This window comes from Pteropus alecto, unplaced genomic scaffold, assembly GCF_000325575.1.
Source record: "Pteropus alecto unplaced genomic scaffold, ASM32557v1 scaffold3, whole genome shotgun sequence".
NCBI lineage: Eukaryota > Metazoa > Chordata > Mammalia > Chiroptera > Pteropodidae > Pteropus > Pteropus alecto.
In genome coordinates, this window is record NW_006442484.1 from 32,442,032 (window position 1) to 32,457,785 (window position 15,754).

The 15,754-nt window shown below is 35.0% G+C and overlaps 1 protein-coding gene across 6 annotated transcripts in view; it reads left to right on the plus strand.

Moving 5' to 3' along the window:
- PKP4 (plakophilin 4) overlaps positions 1-15,754 on the plus strand; it is a 222,404-nt gene that overhangs the window by 1,142 nt on the left and 205,508 nt on the right. Inside the window, exon 1 of one of the 6 annotated variants that reach the window (XM_015596612.2) lies at positions 1-110. The exons of 4 other annotated variants lie outside the window; for them this stretch is intronic. The gene's annotated coding sequence lies outside the window, so the exon portion shown is untranslated. The remainder of the gene's footprint in view (positions 111-15,754) is intronic. One more of the 6 variants, XM_025039484.1, reaches the window with a different exon arrangement.

The following is a 15,754-nucleotide window of genomic DNA, read 5'->3' on the forward strand; positions in this document are numbered from 1 at the left end:
GAGGAATGCACCAGGGGCATAGTCCACAGGGCCCGCCGCGGCTGCAGTAGCTCTTCCCTGGCCCAGCTCCCGCCGCGCAGCCAGAGGTCACCGGAGCATCTTCGGAGCTGGTGAGGTTCGCTCCACTCTTCTCCCCTTGCCTCTCTCCATGCGGCAGAGAGGGCGGCGGAGGGGAAGCGCGGCAGTTCTCTTGGGTATTACCCAGCCTTTTGCCTGGGTATTTGCTGCATTGGTCTCCAGGACCACGAATTGGGGGTCGATGGCAGTGTAGCCAAGGTTATTGATCATTGCAGAAGGTTCTTGGCAAGTTTGGTTTGCAAGGTTTTAATTGTGCCTTTTTTTTCTGAGGGTTTTCTGAAAACCTGCAAAAAAGGGTGCCGAAGGTTCTTAGAGTAATGAGCTTGCAGCCAACGTATTTTAGCTCTATCAAAAAATGCCTGTTAATGCTCGTGGACGGGGATGTTCTGCAAAAGAGATCTTGAATGCATCACTTTACCGTTATAAGAATTGTAATTTTTCTTCTCATACTGGGCTGTGTTTAGACCTCTTATAATATATAATGAATAGAAACAGAGAAGCAGTGTTTGGTCAGAGATGGGACAGATAGAACTGTCTGGTACAGTTAAATTCGGGGCGTGTCAGTTACCATTGAAAGTAACACTGGGACAACATAATCATGTATATTTAAAAATGTAATTTATTAGTTGAGATTTCAGTTCTTTGTTACTGAGTTTGAAAAAATAATAAATACAGCCCTACAACTTTCAAAGAATTGCTATTTTGTGTAAGATCAATAATGATTAGTATACATTTTAGTCAAATTTTATTTTCCTTAGTACAGAAAAGCAAATTTTAGACAGAAGACACTTTTCTAGAATTGGGCTTAGATTCTTTTATTTACAAAGGGAAAGTAGATTACTGCTTTTCTTTTTGAATGCAGTATATTGCTATAGAAGTATCTTCATTTCTGGTTCCTGTGAAACAGTTATGGAAAATGGCAACTTGAAAATGAGAACAATGTCCAAAATAAGTGTTTCTGTTGAGAAGCGTACTATGTGTGCTTTTATTTGACAGTTTACTTTGGAGTTTGAGTTTGCTATAAGCTTCTCCACACTTTATTTGTTTTGGATTCAGGAATATAATAAGTTGATTGTCCAGCTATCTTCCAACATCTGTTTTGGGTGGATCAAGGGCATTGAAAAGTATGATGAGCACCTTTTAATTAAGAACACAATGGAAAGGAGAAAGAGAAAAGGAAAAAAAGCTTTTGCATTGGCAAAAGTTGTGTTTTTTGGCTGCTACACTGTTTTTCAGGTATGCCCATAATAAGTGGACCTTCTAATTTAGAGGTTTAACTCTAAATAATAGTTAGCCACACTGTGTAAGATATTGGGAGGTGTTTGTAAATGCCAACAGGAAATATTATGTAACGGTATCATATTACAGCGGAGTTTAATACGTGTTTATTTTGATTTAATATGAAGATTAGAAGGTAAAAACATTTAATTTCTCTGTTATATTAGGAATTGAAATAATCCATTGAAGTATATAGATAACGTATATACATGGTTGTGCAGGTAGTTTTACTCATTCAAGTAAAGGTAGGCTTTTAGTTAGAAATTTATTCTATAGTTAATAGATATTTGAAGAGAAGAAGTTTTAAAACAGGTGATCGATCATTCACAGTCAAAACAGCATACACTGTGTTTTGACTAAGTACATTCCTTCTGCACCCCCCACTATTATGTAAGGAGAAGGTGCTGCATTTCATGTTTATATGTTATACTGAAGATCCTAATTTGGGGAACAAAGTATCCAGTTATGTTAATTCTCATCTTTAGAGGGAGATAGGGGAGCAAGATAGTGATGAGAGCATAAGAGAAGATAAGCAGAAGCAGCTGGTATTCATCCAGAAAAAAATATATATGTTGTTGCTGTATTTACAAGCTGAATAAACCAAATTTAATTCAATGAGTAGTTCTCACATCATAATTTGAATTTAAAGAAACTATTACCAAACTCAGTTTAATAAAAAGTTTAGCAATTGTATGGCTTGAAGTATTTGGATTAAGTCTATATATAAAGTCAGAAATGAAATTTTCTTCCTTTTCTGAGCTACACAAACTGGGAAAGTAAATTTAATTAACTTTATTTAAATCCACTTAATTTTTAAAAATCCAATTATTGCCAGATTTAAAACTAAATGATTTCCTTACTGCTGACCAGGGATTGATTGAAATAGAGAATTTTCATACCCTGGATGATGCCGTTCATATGTTAACTCCAGTCTTTCACCTTACAGCTTTGAAATATTATATTTTGAGAATGCTCTATAATGTTTTTTCTGTTTCATTCAAGAGGTAAATCCCTAAATTGCTTAATTCAAAAATGGACATCATTTTTAACTGGGAGATAAAATAGAGGTTATTCTAGGGCATAAACATCCATAGAATTGTATGTCACTTTGGGAATTTGCCTTCATACCTTCAGTATACTGGGAGATAATTACTTCTTCAATGTGTTAAATGGTTTTGTAGTGCCTTTCTTGCACTGAAGGGGGAAGAAGAATTTGAAACACCAGTGGACTTGATATGTTCGGAAAAGTAACTATTTCACGCCCAAAATGTGACTACAAAGAGCTGCAAACAGAGAGAAAGTCTTTAAGCATACCTGAATAAGGCTTCATATACTGCCAGTAAGTGATAATAGCAGTCAGCAGGTCAGTTTGATGTCCAGCAGTAAGAAATAACAGGCTTCTTTTAGGGTGAGATCACACCCTGAGTCACAAGGAGCAATAATTCATGTGCTTGCTGGTTTCAATTGAGAAGTTGTACTGCATTCAAATGCTGCTCACGTGCCTCTTTAATAATTAAATAGAATAATGTTACTCTTTTGGGGGCTATGTTACCATAACTAAATTGTTACATTTCAGTTAAACTTAGTCCACTTTTCATTCATCTAAATTATTTTTTTTCTTTTTATAATTTAGACTTATTTGATACACCAATAAATGTTGGCTACATTGCTGATCATTTATTGTTCATAGACTTGGTAATATAGTTATTATGGCTCATATATAGTGATTTATAGCAGATGATAAAATGTCGTTAGAGATAAGATTGTAAATTTTTAGCATTATAAAATATATAAATTAAAACATGGAAGTATCTGAATTTTTTAAGTCATATCATTGTGAGGCATTTTTCTTGAACCATATAATACCTGCTGATTGGGTAGATATCAATCCCTGTAGGCACATATATTATATAGCCCTCACAAAGTTCAGAACTCATGAATGAAGGGTGAGGAGGGAGGAAGCTAGGGGAACCAGTAACCCTCTTTTTTCAACAGCTGAGGCATGTTTGACTTCTATAGTTATTGTCTGTATTAAACATAAATTTAGCTGATTTGCAAATATCCAAAGGTGTTTATTCTGTGCTTCTCTAATCTGGATCCCCTCCCTGCCTCCCCGCCCCCTCCTTACCCTACCAGTAATGAATGCATCTCTCTACTTGGAGAGGCAGAGAAAGCCCCTTTTCAGGGTCTTTTAAATAGAATATAGTAGTTGGTGCCTAGTGTTCCAGGTTGAATTTAGAGTGGATTTGGGTTTTTGTCATAAAATAATTTTATAGGAAAGTTGTTACATAAAATGTGTAGTGGAAATGGAGCTGTCAGGGTGTTATGCAGGCAGGCTTTGAGAGCCTGGCCTGGAGCTTAGAATACAGTTATTCATAGGCACCCACAACCCATTTACAAATAGACTTTTAAGACACTGGGTAGATGTTGTCCAAAATTCTGGTCTACTATAAATTCTCTCTTAAATTGCAGACATGAGAGGAAGATGAAAAGCACCCTAAGCCGGAAATTAGATCTGCCAGTAAACCTTATGACCTCCACAAACCATTTAACATTTGGGTTATAGCTTCATTCTTTTTAAAAATGCAGGGTTTGGATTGCATTGATCTAAGATACATTTCATCTCAAGGTTCTCAGTTCTCAGTATCTTTTTTTTTTTTTTAAAGAAAAAATGGTTTCCTAAACATTCATATATATAATCAGTCCTATTCCCCCTCTTATCCTAAATTATAGAAACAAGGAGTTGGGGTTCTCTTTTGAAACTTTTGAGTCTCCTTCATATTCATCTTAAATAGCTTTCTTTTCATTTTCTTCTTCTTCTTTTTTTTTTAACAGTATCATTTTGGGAAGTGAAGGGAAGGGATTAAAGTATATATTTTCAGGATCTTACTGTCTGCTTCCACCAAGATTAACTATGGTAGTTTAGGCCAGGGAAAGTCCTTGGGATTTCACCTTCACCTTGAGTGAAACCCATGAGAAGTGCCATTAAGACAATGAGGCAGGTATTATGGTTAGCAGCCAGACTGTCATAGTTCAATTCTGGCACTTCTATTTGCTAGGTGTGTAACTTGGTAGATTATATAATCTCCTAGACCTCATTTTGCTTATCTGTAAAATGGAATGATTAAAGTATCTAGATACTTTATGTGGTTATTGTGATAACTAAAGGAGTTAATATGTGTAAAGCAATTATAATAGGGCCTGGCTCAGGGCCAGTACTTAATACATTTAAGTCATTGGTTTTATTCTTACACCATGGTACGTATGATGCTTTCTGTAGCATCTTCTATATGTCAGGCAAATTATTGGTTTGCTTTCTGTTATCTTAGTCAATATGATTATGAGAAGTAAACTATTAATAGAAAATTATTATGAGCTTGCTAGTTTGTAAGAGATTGCCTGTAAGGAAGAGAATCCAGAAAAATAAATCAAATATGGGCCCTTTTTAAAATAGGACAGTTATAGCTTCTTTGTGTAGGTAATACTTAGAGGCATGTAAACACAACTCCCATGTAGGAAGTTTGGGTAAATACAACTTAGTTAACTGTAAGGTTTAAAAAGTGAAGACTGATAGTATCATATTGCAGGAGCCACAAGTGGAAACACTTGTACAATGTAAAACATACCTTTTTAAATATGTATACAACTATTGCATTTGTAATTCTAAGCGGTAGTCATTTTATACAATGTCTTCAAGTCAATCCATGAGGAAAGTGTTACAAAAATGTTAATCATTTGTAGACTGAACTGCAGCCTATAAATTAACTCTTTAAGCTACCTTTTCTGTCCAAAGTTAATCATGCTTGAAATCGGCAGGAAACTGCCAAAGCAAGAAAAACTAGAAGAGAAATTTGCAAGATTTGTGATGTAAACCAATAGACAGTGGTTTAGTAGATATCAAGAGACTCTAGTTCTAGTCCTGGCTGTGCATCCGTTAAGCAAGTCATTCAACTCTTCTGAGCTCTAGTTATCTCATGTATAAAATGAAAGAGTTAGACTAGATTCTCTGTAGAGGCCTTCACATACTTATATTTCACCACTCTCTTTTGATTACATTTTTTTTCCTCAGCAAGAATGTACAGTCTTCCCAAGAATATGACAATTTACCCTCCAGGATAAGCAGGAAAATTTGAAGTTATTTGCCTAAAATGCTCAGCTTCTGAAAATGTAAGTGTTGCAGCCAGACAAACATTCGACTCCATACTGGCAGTCAGTGGCTACTGTCTTGGATTCATTTATTAACAAGTCCGCTGTGCACATTTGAAATTTAACCCTTAATTGAGACTAAAATTTCTGTAAGTTGGATAGAAACAGAAGGAATTAAAGTGAGAAAGACCCGTTTACCATTTGTTTTGGTTTGATTTGTCCTCAAAGATACTAAATTACTGAGACAGACTTGTTACTCTAAAAAGATGTTTTTCCATGAACATTTTATGTTGGTAGAAACTCGCTGATCCATACCTCATTATAGAATATGAGTACTTTTTATTTAACTCTGATTTTGAATATGGACAAACTACCAGTGTTAAGAAATTGTGATGGATTTCAGATATTTTACTTGGATTGCTGTGTGTGTGTGTGTGTGTGTGTGTGTGTGTGCGCGCGCGCGCATGCGTGTGTTAAGCGATTTAAAAATCCAGTGCATATAGCTTCTCCCAGATCCTGCTCTTCACTACAGACAGGGTGGTGGGGGGAATCCCTACAGAACTTACATATGTATACATTCACAAACAGTAGTTTAAAAATATTGAGATTGGCAGGTTTCTCTTTGCTAATGCAATAAGTACATTGTTTTCAAAAAGTAGACTCGATTATACTACTAATGTATGCAATATTAAATGAATTCTCAGTGTCATGTTCAAAGTAAATACTCGAACAGGCTCTTCAGTTTCCATACCTTCGTGAGAATTATAAACACTCCTGTAAAATGGAAACCAGTAATAATTTGTAGTGAAGTGCATCATGTTTTCTGCCACCTGTGCCTGGCTGGAATGGGAAACAAGGACTGTTTAGTTAAAGTAATACCTTATTCCTGAGTACCACCAGGGGTGCAGTTGAGGGGACTGAACACAGTTATTGCTTCAGATATTTGCTGGAATCCTGTGTGTGAGGTATTGTGTTCTCTTTTAGATAACTCTTATTTTAAAAGTTGTCTCCTTCATTTGAGTTCACCCAGTATTTGTTATATCTCTGCTCTGTATCAGACTCTGCGCTAGATCTCGTGGCCAAAAAATGATATTCCCCAGATTGTTTTCTAGTCTGTGTTGGATTCAGTATTGAGTCTCCACTTTTGGAGAATCTGTGATTAATTTTGCAATCTAGTTGGGAAAGATAAGACAAAACTGGAAAAAATTGTCCTAGAAAACTTCGATATATAAATTGGTATAAAAATATATAAATATGCAGAATTGTTCTGTAAGTGTTAAGGATGAGCAGCAAAATGACTTGATATTAACTAGGTTTTAGTTAAACTTACTTTTTTATGTGTGTGTTACTTGATACATTACCAGAATCTGGATAGACAGCTACATAAACTGTCAGTGGATTCTTTGAGAAAAGCCTGCATCTGAAAAAATGCTCCTTACCAACTGTAAGATAGTGATTGCATAGAAAGTTTTAATCATGAACATGATTGTTTTGATTATATTTTTTGAAATACTTTACCACGTAGCTTATGTGAAATAATCACAATGAAAATTGTGCGTTATTTGTGAAGCACCTTGATTTATGCTTCAAGACTTGCCATTTTAAGTAAATTCTTATTTTTGTTTTCATACAGCAGTACTTTGGTTTATTCTGTTTTGTGCTTTTCTTTATTCTTTATGCAATTTATGTGCCTTTATAAGTCCAAACTTCTTATCTGTTACTGCAACTATTCCTTTTCATTGTTATGAACAAACAGAAGAATGTTTTGAAATATCTCGTGACATCTGTTAGAATAAAGATTCTCATTGAATCTTACCTTGAATCTCAGACTGATGCGCTGATGGGAATTTTCCACTTATTGTCAATTTGTCAATGTCTAAATAAACAACAGAGTCGGTTTTTACAAAGCACCGAAAAAGGAATCAGAATACCCAACTGAACTTTATCAAAAACTGCTATTATTTTGAGATCTGTGATAAAACAACTCAGCTGTTAAAAGTCTAACTCAGACTGTCAGCAGATGAAAAATATGTGTCAATCTGAAATCTTTGGACAGTATATTGGCAGGTGTCAACCTTCCAAAATGTTTGTGAGTTACTTGTTTGGAACGCTGAATACAATTTTAATAGAAGCAATATAATCCATAAATTCACCATCCTAAAGTGTAACTGAAGTTATATTGGTTCCGTGTTCCCATGGCCTCCTTCCCCGATCCTCTGGATAGCAGAGACTTTGTCTTTTAGCATGACTTAATCTTGACCTCTAGTCTTTCTAGATACCTTAAATGAGTGAATGAGTTTTGAATTTCAATCTTGGTGTACCTTCACCTATTACTCTTGGATAAACTTCCCTCTGCCTAATATGAGCCCTCTTTTCATTTTGTAACCTGCTTTTGTAAACTGTTTGGTCTTAGAGACTTACTCAGCTGGATTGAGGTTAAAAGTAAATATAATTTTAAACACATGTAGATTTTCAAGGAAAAATATGTTACTAAAATGATATGAGTATAATTAGTACTAAAAAATTATATAATCATTAAAAGTAATAAAACAGGAAATTTCATAGCTTGTTTTGACCTAATGGGTGCAGTAAATATTTCTTTGGTTTTAATAGTATAGTTAGAAATACTCTTTAACATTTTAGTGGGCGCTCCCTTAACATCAAGTAATCACTCTGTAAAATTTGAATAAATTATTAAAAATTAAACTTTTAATTGTGAGATTATTACAAATTCACATGCAATTATAAAAAAATAAAATACAGAGATCCTGTGTACCCTTTTCCAGTTTCTCCTAATGGGAACATCACAGAACTATAGTACAGTATCACAACCAGGATACTGACATTGATACCGTCGAGATACAGAACATTTCCATAACTACAGGAGTGCAGGGATCATGTTGTCTCTTTATAGCCACACTCCCACTTCTCTTCCTTATCCCTAGCAACCACTAATTGTCCTTCATTTTAATACTTTTGTTATTTTAAGAATGTTATATAAATGGAATCATACAGTATGAAACTTTGGAGGGGTTTTTTTTTTCCAGTCAGCATAAGTCTTACAGATTCATCCAGGTTGTTACATGTATCAATATTCACTTTTGTTTTATTGCTGAGTAGTATTCCATTATAGCTATGTACCACAGTTTTAACTGTCTGTTGAGGGACATCTATGTGGCTTATTTACAATTTATAATAATTTTCAATTTACAAATAGAGCTGCTATAAATATCTGTGTACGGGTTTTTGAGTTATAAGTTTACATTTTTCTGGCGGAAATGCCCAGGAAAGCAATTGCTAAATTATATTTTTAATTTATATATTTTTAAAGCTTTCTTTCTATAATTATACACTGAATTACATGAGACCTTGGTAATTTAAAAGTTAGATTTATAGCTTTGGTAAATTAAAAATCAAGTCTTTTACTTTTTGTTACTGTTTTACAAATGCTACTTCCTATGAGTTTACCTTATTTTTAGCAAAATCCCATCATTCATTTTAAGTGGAATTCATGAAGTTGCTTTGTAGTCTAAGGGTTTTTTTGTGTGTGTGTTTATATTTTGTTTTGTTTTAGACAGCAGATATTTTTAATTTCCAATAACAATACTGTATTTTAAAACGTAATTGTTAATGTTGGCTCTTTCAAAATTTTACTTATGTATGGGGTAAACAATCATAAGTAACATTCTTGAAAAATAAAGTTTATTGTGTACCGTGCTAACAGGCAAAGTAGGGTTGTAAAATGAAGACAGTATTCTTGTATGTGATTGGAATCGATCCAGGTGTCAGATGGAAGCCAACAAGTACATCTGATAGTTTTAAAGGTGAGGACTCCTCTTTTCTAGAAGAGAAGGCATTTTTCCAAAGCACAATTCTCTCATTCTCTCCCCCACCAATTTCCCTCTTGCTTTTCACATGATTATTTTATACAATTTCTGCCAGAAAAAAATGTTGAAATAGTCTTCAATTGATAATTTGATTTTAATAACATTCTTTCTACCTTGAATGTCAAATATGTTTCCTTTCATAGTTTAAAATACTACCTAGTTATATACTGTGTTCTGTATTGCTTATGATTATATAAGCAATAGCTGAGAAGATGACTGATGACTATGGTCATATGAATGGAGAAGATAACCGATGACTATGATCAATCCTAAAATAGAGCTATAAAGTACCATTCTTCTTTTACAACACTGCTTTTAAGGATTTGATCCTTTCTCTATATTTGAATGATTTACTTTAGAGTCCTTTAATTTTGTAGAAATTGATCTTCCCAACAAATTGTATATTTCCTGAAGGCTTTTCTGTATGTCATTAGTATGTCCTTCTTTGCCTGGTGAGCCCATGGTTTTCTTCTTTAAGGTCTAACTCAGTGACCCCTGCTTAGTGAAGCCTTCCTTGGCCCTTCTTTCCAAATTTAAATTTTCCCCTTTATGCTTCTAAGCACTTTGCACATAACTCAGCTCTGAACATGTGTCACATTGGGTTCTAGTTTCTGTGTCTGTTTTCCTGGCTATGTTGTGGCCCCTGCTCAGGTTAGAACTGTGTCATAGCCATCATTGTAATTCTCTCACCTCGCAATGTGCCTGCATATGTTAAGCACCAGATGCCTACTTTGGGTGAATGAATAAGTAAATACTTTGTTTACAACCTTAGTTGTCCCTCTTTCTTCTAACTTTCAGTGACTCCCCATTGTTGACCCTGTAGGATAGTTTCAAACTCCTTAGTCTGCCGACCATTTAAGGTTCTTCACAATCAAGCCCTGATTACTCTCCTTCCTGAACATTCCACATGAGCAAAAGTAGTTTCTGCTCACTGTTCCCTGCCTCCACGTACATTTAAATCATCGCAGCCCTCCTAAACCCAGTTCAAATCTTTCCTGGTGTGTGTGACCTGACTGACTATTCTCTCTCTTTCTCCAGATGTCTTATTCTCTAGCTTTTAATAACTTCCCGTGGTGGTTTTTCTGTTATTGTATTGGACTGTTAATTTCTACTGGTTAACCTTCTCTTGCCTCTTTTCTACGAGTAGATTGTAGTTTCTAAAGGGGAAGGTCCTCGTATGTGCGCTTCATAAAATAATCGATCACATTGGAACATTTCAAGTAGAGGTCACTCATGAAGTAGAGATTGTGTCTATTGGAGGATATTAGAGGCCAAGGTCAACCTCTCTTTCAGGCACACTGAGATGTACATAGAAATGCAGCCTCTCATTTGTCTTTCTTTCATTAATAGTGATTTTCTAAGCACCTAGTATATGCCAGTCTTTGATATATGTCACTTAGATTTTTTAAGACCTCATTTACCAAGTAAGCTACATTGAAATGGAATTTCCATTGGTTTGTTTTTAAAGACTCCATTTGCCAAATAAGCTATATTAAGTGGAGATTTTACTTCTCTAAATTGTTGTCTTTTATTTTCATACAGTACTGTCTCACAATGAAAAGAATGAAAACTGGTTGAGAAAACAAATTTTTACCTCCTGAAATTTGTTTTAACAGTGAAAATATTATGTCTCTGAACATAGAGAGTTATGTCCAAGAGAGTAGCCACTACTCACATAAGCTATTTACATTTTTAAATTAAAAGTCCAGTTTTTTATCTACACTAGCCACATTTTAAGTGCTGACTAACTACATTTGCAAGCGACTGTAGTAATAGGCAGATACAGGACATTTCTGTTGCAGAGTTCTGTTGGAACTGTTATAGAGAATAAGCTGGGACCAATTATAAATAAAATAATAAAACAGTGGCTGCTTTTATAGTAACAAAGCAAAATAATATAGCTTTCCAGTATCCAAAGCATTATTTTAATTTTTCTAATAACTCTATAAAATTGGTGATATAATACCTTCATGTCATAAAAAAGGAAATTGTAAGTAAGAAAGTCACAGTGAGGAATAAAAAGTAACTCTCGAAGAGTGTTAAATATACTATAAGTTTAGTTTGTGGTTCACTTTTCATACTGAAACAAAAAAGTTGTTATTTAGTAGTTAGTAAATACTTGATTAATGAATTATGGAAAACATTTGATATACAAGGATGTGTGATATTTTTGCCTTCACTTAAAATCTCATCAAGTTTTTTTTTTTCTTTTTTAAACTTTATTGGGCTTATCTTTTGAAATTTTCAATAGAATTCAGTGAATTCTAGACAATAACCATTTATTTCTGAGTACCAGTAGTAGGGTTGCAGAAATTAACATGACTTAGTTTCTTTGTTTATGTCCTAAACTAAGGGCATTAGCTTTTAGAAGTGATATTATAGTCACAGCTGTGCCTGAGAGATCCCAGAAATGTCATACTGATTACTGAAAGGCTTAATGTCTTCATTTATGTAGTAACTTTAGATCTGACAGAGCCTTTTACTCCATTCATTCTGCATGCTGAGACCTGTAGGGGCAGCAAGGTATAAAAGGCTTGTCCTCAAGAAGGTTGTGTTAAAAATTTTCATGATACTGGGAATAAAGGAAGGAAGATATTGTGCTAAACATCTTTGATTCGTAGTTTTGCTTTAGAAATTAAAATGAAAACTTCCTGGAACCCATAGAAATTTAGTTATACAGGGTAAGTTAACCCACATGCAAAATATAATTCATTTAGTATGTAGAGTATTACCTTGCTTTCTAGCCACAGGAAAATCAAAGCAGAGCTCTCCTTTTCCCTTATTTTTTTTAATGTTGATTTGTAAAACACATTTTATATGATTTAAAATTTTCCATAAACTAGCCTCACAGCAAAAAACAAACAAACAAACAAACAAACAAAAAAACACTGAAGTACAATTTGAGCTGCTTTAAATGGATCTATCGTAGCATTTGATATTTTTATCATTTAGCATATAACAAATGTATGCTATAGCCTATAGTTTTTATTTTTCACTGCTTTTAAGAAATTATGTGGTTGACCCTCCTCATCGGGGGAAGTACAGGCTATAATTAGTGTGCAGGTCTGACTCAGCTCGTTTGTATAGACATTAGAACTGGTAGAGTCAGTCTGAAGATAATTTTTCATTCACCTTTTTTGGATTCATTTTAATTTTCAGTTTTGTACTGAACTTAAAGCTTTTGGAGTTGTGAAAGAGCTGAGGAAGAATACAATTTCACTGTATATCTTTTAGAAACCATTTGATAAGATATGTTTAAGTTTTGGCTACCTGTAGAATGAGAATTTAAAGATGTTTAATTTTTCAATAATCAGAAGTGTTTAAATGCCTTTGTTAAGTTTAATGTGGTATCTACAATGGAATTATTTCTCAATGACTAGTGCTCCTTTTCTTTGAACTAATGTTTAGTTCAATAAATTGCAGTTAATAGAAGGAAATTATCCTGATTTTGTAGCTATGAATAAGAGTGAAGAAATATTCAAACAGGCATTCATTGATATTTAGGTTGGATGCCACTGCTTCTGTCAAATGAACTAGAAGAGCTGAATCTTGCTTCCAGTATGTCTTCTCTCATATGTGTGAAGAGCTTCTGTTACCGCAGTGATGTGCACAATTTGGAATAAAGCACAATTCTTCATGTCAGCACTCGAAGCCTTTTTTTTGACAATGAGCAAAATGTTAGACGTTTCAGTGTGAATAGCTCTCGTGATCCAGAAAATACGAGCAGACAATTTAATTGTTCTTGACTGTAAAAATTAAATCTGATACTAAATTTAATCCAGGAATCTATTCATGTAGGATTTTTCCCCTTATTTTAAACAAAAATTAAACTTGCATGCTAAGCAACTACACTGATGTAACATTCAGTAGAAAATTCATGCTAAGTGATTTATAACCCATCCTCCTAACTCCCTGATTAATATCAATCCTATTCTTTGACTTTCCTTGCTCCATCCATAACCATGCTCAAGTCTTCATCTGAAAACGTGCCTTCCCCCAAAGCCCCCTCCCTCTAGGGTCATGATTTTCTCTCCTTCACCTCCAAGGCCCTAAAAGATTCCTCCACCCTAGGTTGTTACAGAGTGTTCGTTGAGGAGGGCCTTAGGCTGGTGGCTTGGCTGAAGGGTGGGATCAGGGAGTTGAAGCTGTGTTTGTAACAAGCAAGATGTTTTTAAGTTAGACTTCATAAAATGGGATTACTTAGCTATACGGACAGAAATTTTCAGCTGCAATGTGCTTTCTCCAGTGTCCTAAGGAAGTTAGAGTTTTGTTGTTATCGTTTGCCTTTCCCTCAACAGTTTAAGGTTTTTGTTCCATAGTAGAGATTGGAGAGAAGGATTCAGGTGGGATTTTGTACCTTTCTGACAATGGCTACTGTTCCCCTCCCCCAGACCTGTACCTAGTGGGAGGGTATCTCAGAACTCTGGCCAGTCTTTTATGTTAGCAGCTGGGAAGGTCCACAGAGAAGAACCTGAGAGTGAATTCACTTCCTGTCTGTAGCCCTAAGGGGTTCTCTCTTTTCTTGGCTTGCCTACATTCAGCCTTTACCAATGTACAAATTCTAGCTCATTTCTCTTTACCAGAATTTAGCAGTATCTTCTCCAGGTAAGCAAGTTCATCCTTGAAGATGCTTCTCTTCCCTTAATTTCAGGTTAGTTGGTTATACTGAGGTTTCAGCTTTCTGGTGAACTGAAGAAAATTGTGAATTGGCAGATTGTTTGGTGGTTTCGTTGCTGTCATCACGGTGAAATCTCTGCTCTTCCTTTCTCCTAGAAGAAATGTTATGTATTATTATAGCTGCTTTGAAGAGGATAATCCTTCCACTTGAAAGGCCAAAAACCCTTGTCCCACTTTTAAATTCTTTTATTAGAGCTTTCTTTTTAGATAACCTGTCTATGTGTTGTCTCCCCACTATATTGTGGACTAAAAGTCATGAAACTGACTTTATTCCTTTTTTTAATCGTCATTTCCCAAAAGAGTTCTTGGCACAGAATGGGTGCCCAGTAAGTGTTTGTAGATTGTAGTTTGCATTTTAATCTAAGCAAAGGCATTTTTCTTATTGTACTTAATGGTGGCAGCATTTTCTGTCTGTGTCCTCCTGCTCACATCCCATGGCACTCACCATCAGATTATTGTCTTCTGACCCAACAGCTTCCTAACTGCAAGCACCTAGGACTTTGAGCTTGAAGACTTTCTCTGCCAGGGGTGTTGGGTCACATCAGAAGTGCCAGGAAATTATCATTCCTAGGAGCAGCCCTCAACCGATAAGTAACAGAAGCTGGATCAGTAGTTCAACAACTTCACCCCTTAGTTGAGACATCTCTGAGGACTGCCCTCTGCAGGCTCCCAGAAGTCCTCAGGGGTCATTGCTCACAGCAGTAACCTACTCATTAATGCACCCTGTATTGACTTCCTTCCTTGGCCTATCTCACTTGTCCACTTCCCAAGTCAATTACTTGCACTCAAATCCTTGGCCTGTGTCTGGTTCTGGGGAATTTCAACTCAACACAGACAGTTACGATTTACATAAATATTCAGACATTTGAAGTACTATAAGTAACAGGGGACTTAAGTATATGAAATTTTTTTAGAGGAGTTATAGCTTACAACAGATTTCAGATGATTCTTAGCTTTTCCTCTGCCCCAAAAGAGTTAGGATAAATAAATTGCAATAAAAAAAAGAAACGTCCTTTTTTTTTTTTTTTTTTTTAACTTGAGACATTAAAGTAGTTCTTTTAGAAGACTGGTACACTGATCGTTTTAGATGTGATCAGGAAATCATTGGAGCATTGTAGGAACATGTGTGATCATATCTCAGTAACTGAATATTAAAGACATGATTTCAGGTTTACATTTATATAACTGGTTGTCGACGTCCATATACACAGTGAAAATATGCTATGGTGTCACATTTTACAATCCCTTTACTGCAGTTTTGAAGTAAGGGCTCATCCTCTGTAGTTTTAATGAAATAAAAGTGTTAGTCTTGGATTTCAGAACTGCTATTTTAAATGTAAGGCAATCCACTTTAAAAGTTTTTTTTTCTGATTATAAATGTGATCCATACCTTTGTAGAAAAATCTTTAAATGCAGAGAAGCACAAAAGAAGAAAGTAGAACCCACCTATATTTACCTGAATCCAGAGGTAGGATGAGCACAGGTGGCATTTTGTTATAAATAACTTTTTAAATTTCAAATTCCTTTTTAAATTTACAACTACATTAAAGTTAAGCAATAGATGAACACACTTATTTGAGGGTAACTGTGAGGATACTGCTGATGAAGTTAATGCCTATAGAATCAAACAAAAGACTTTTAGACCAAGGAAGGATGTTAGAAATCATATGCAGTCCCTTCTTCTAACA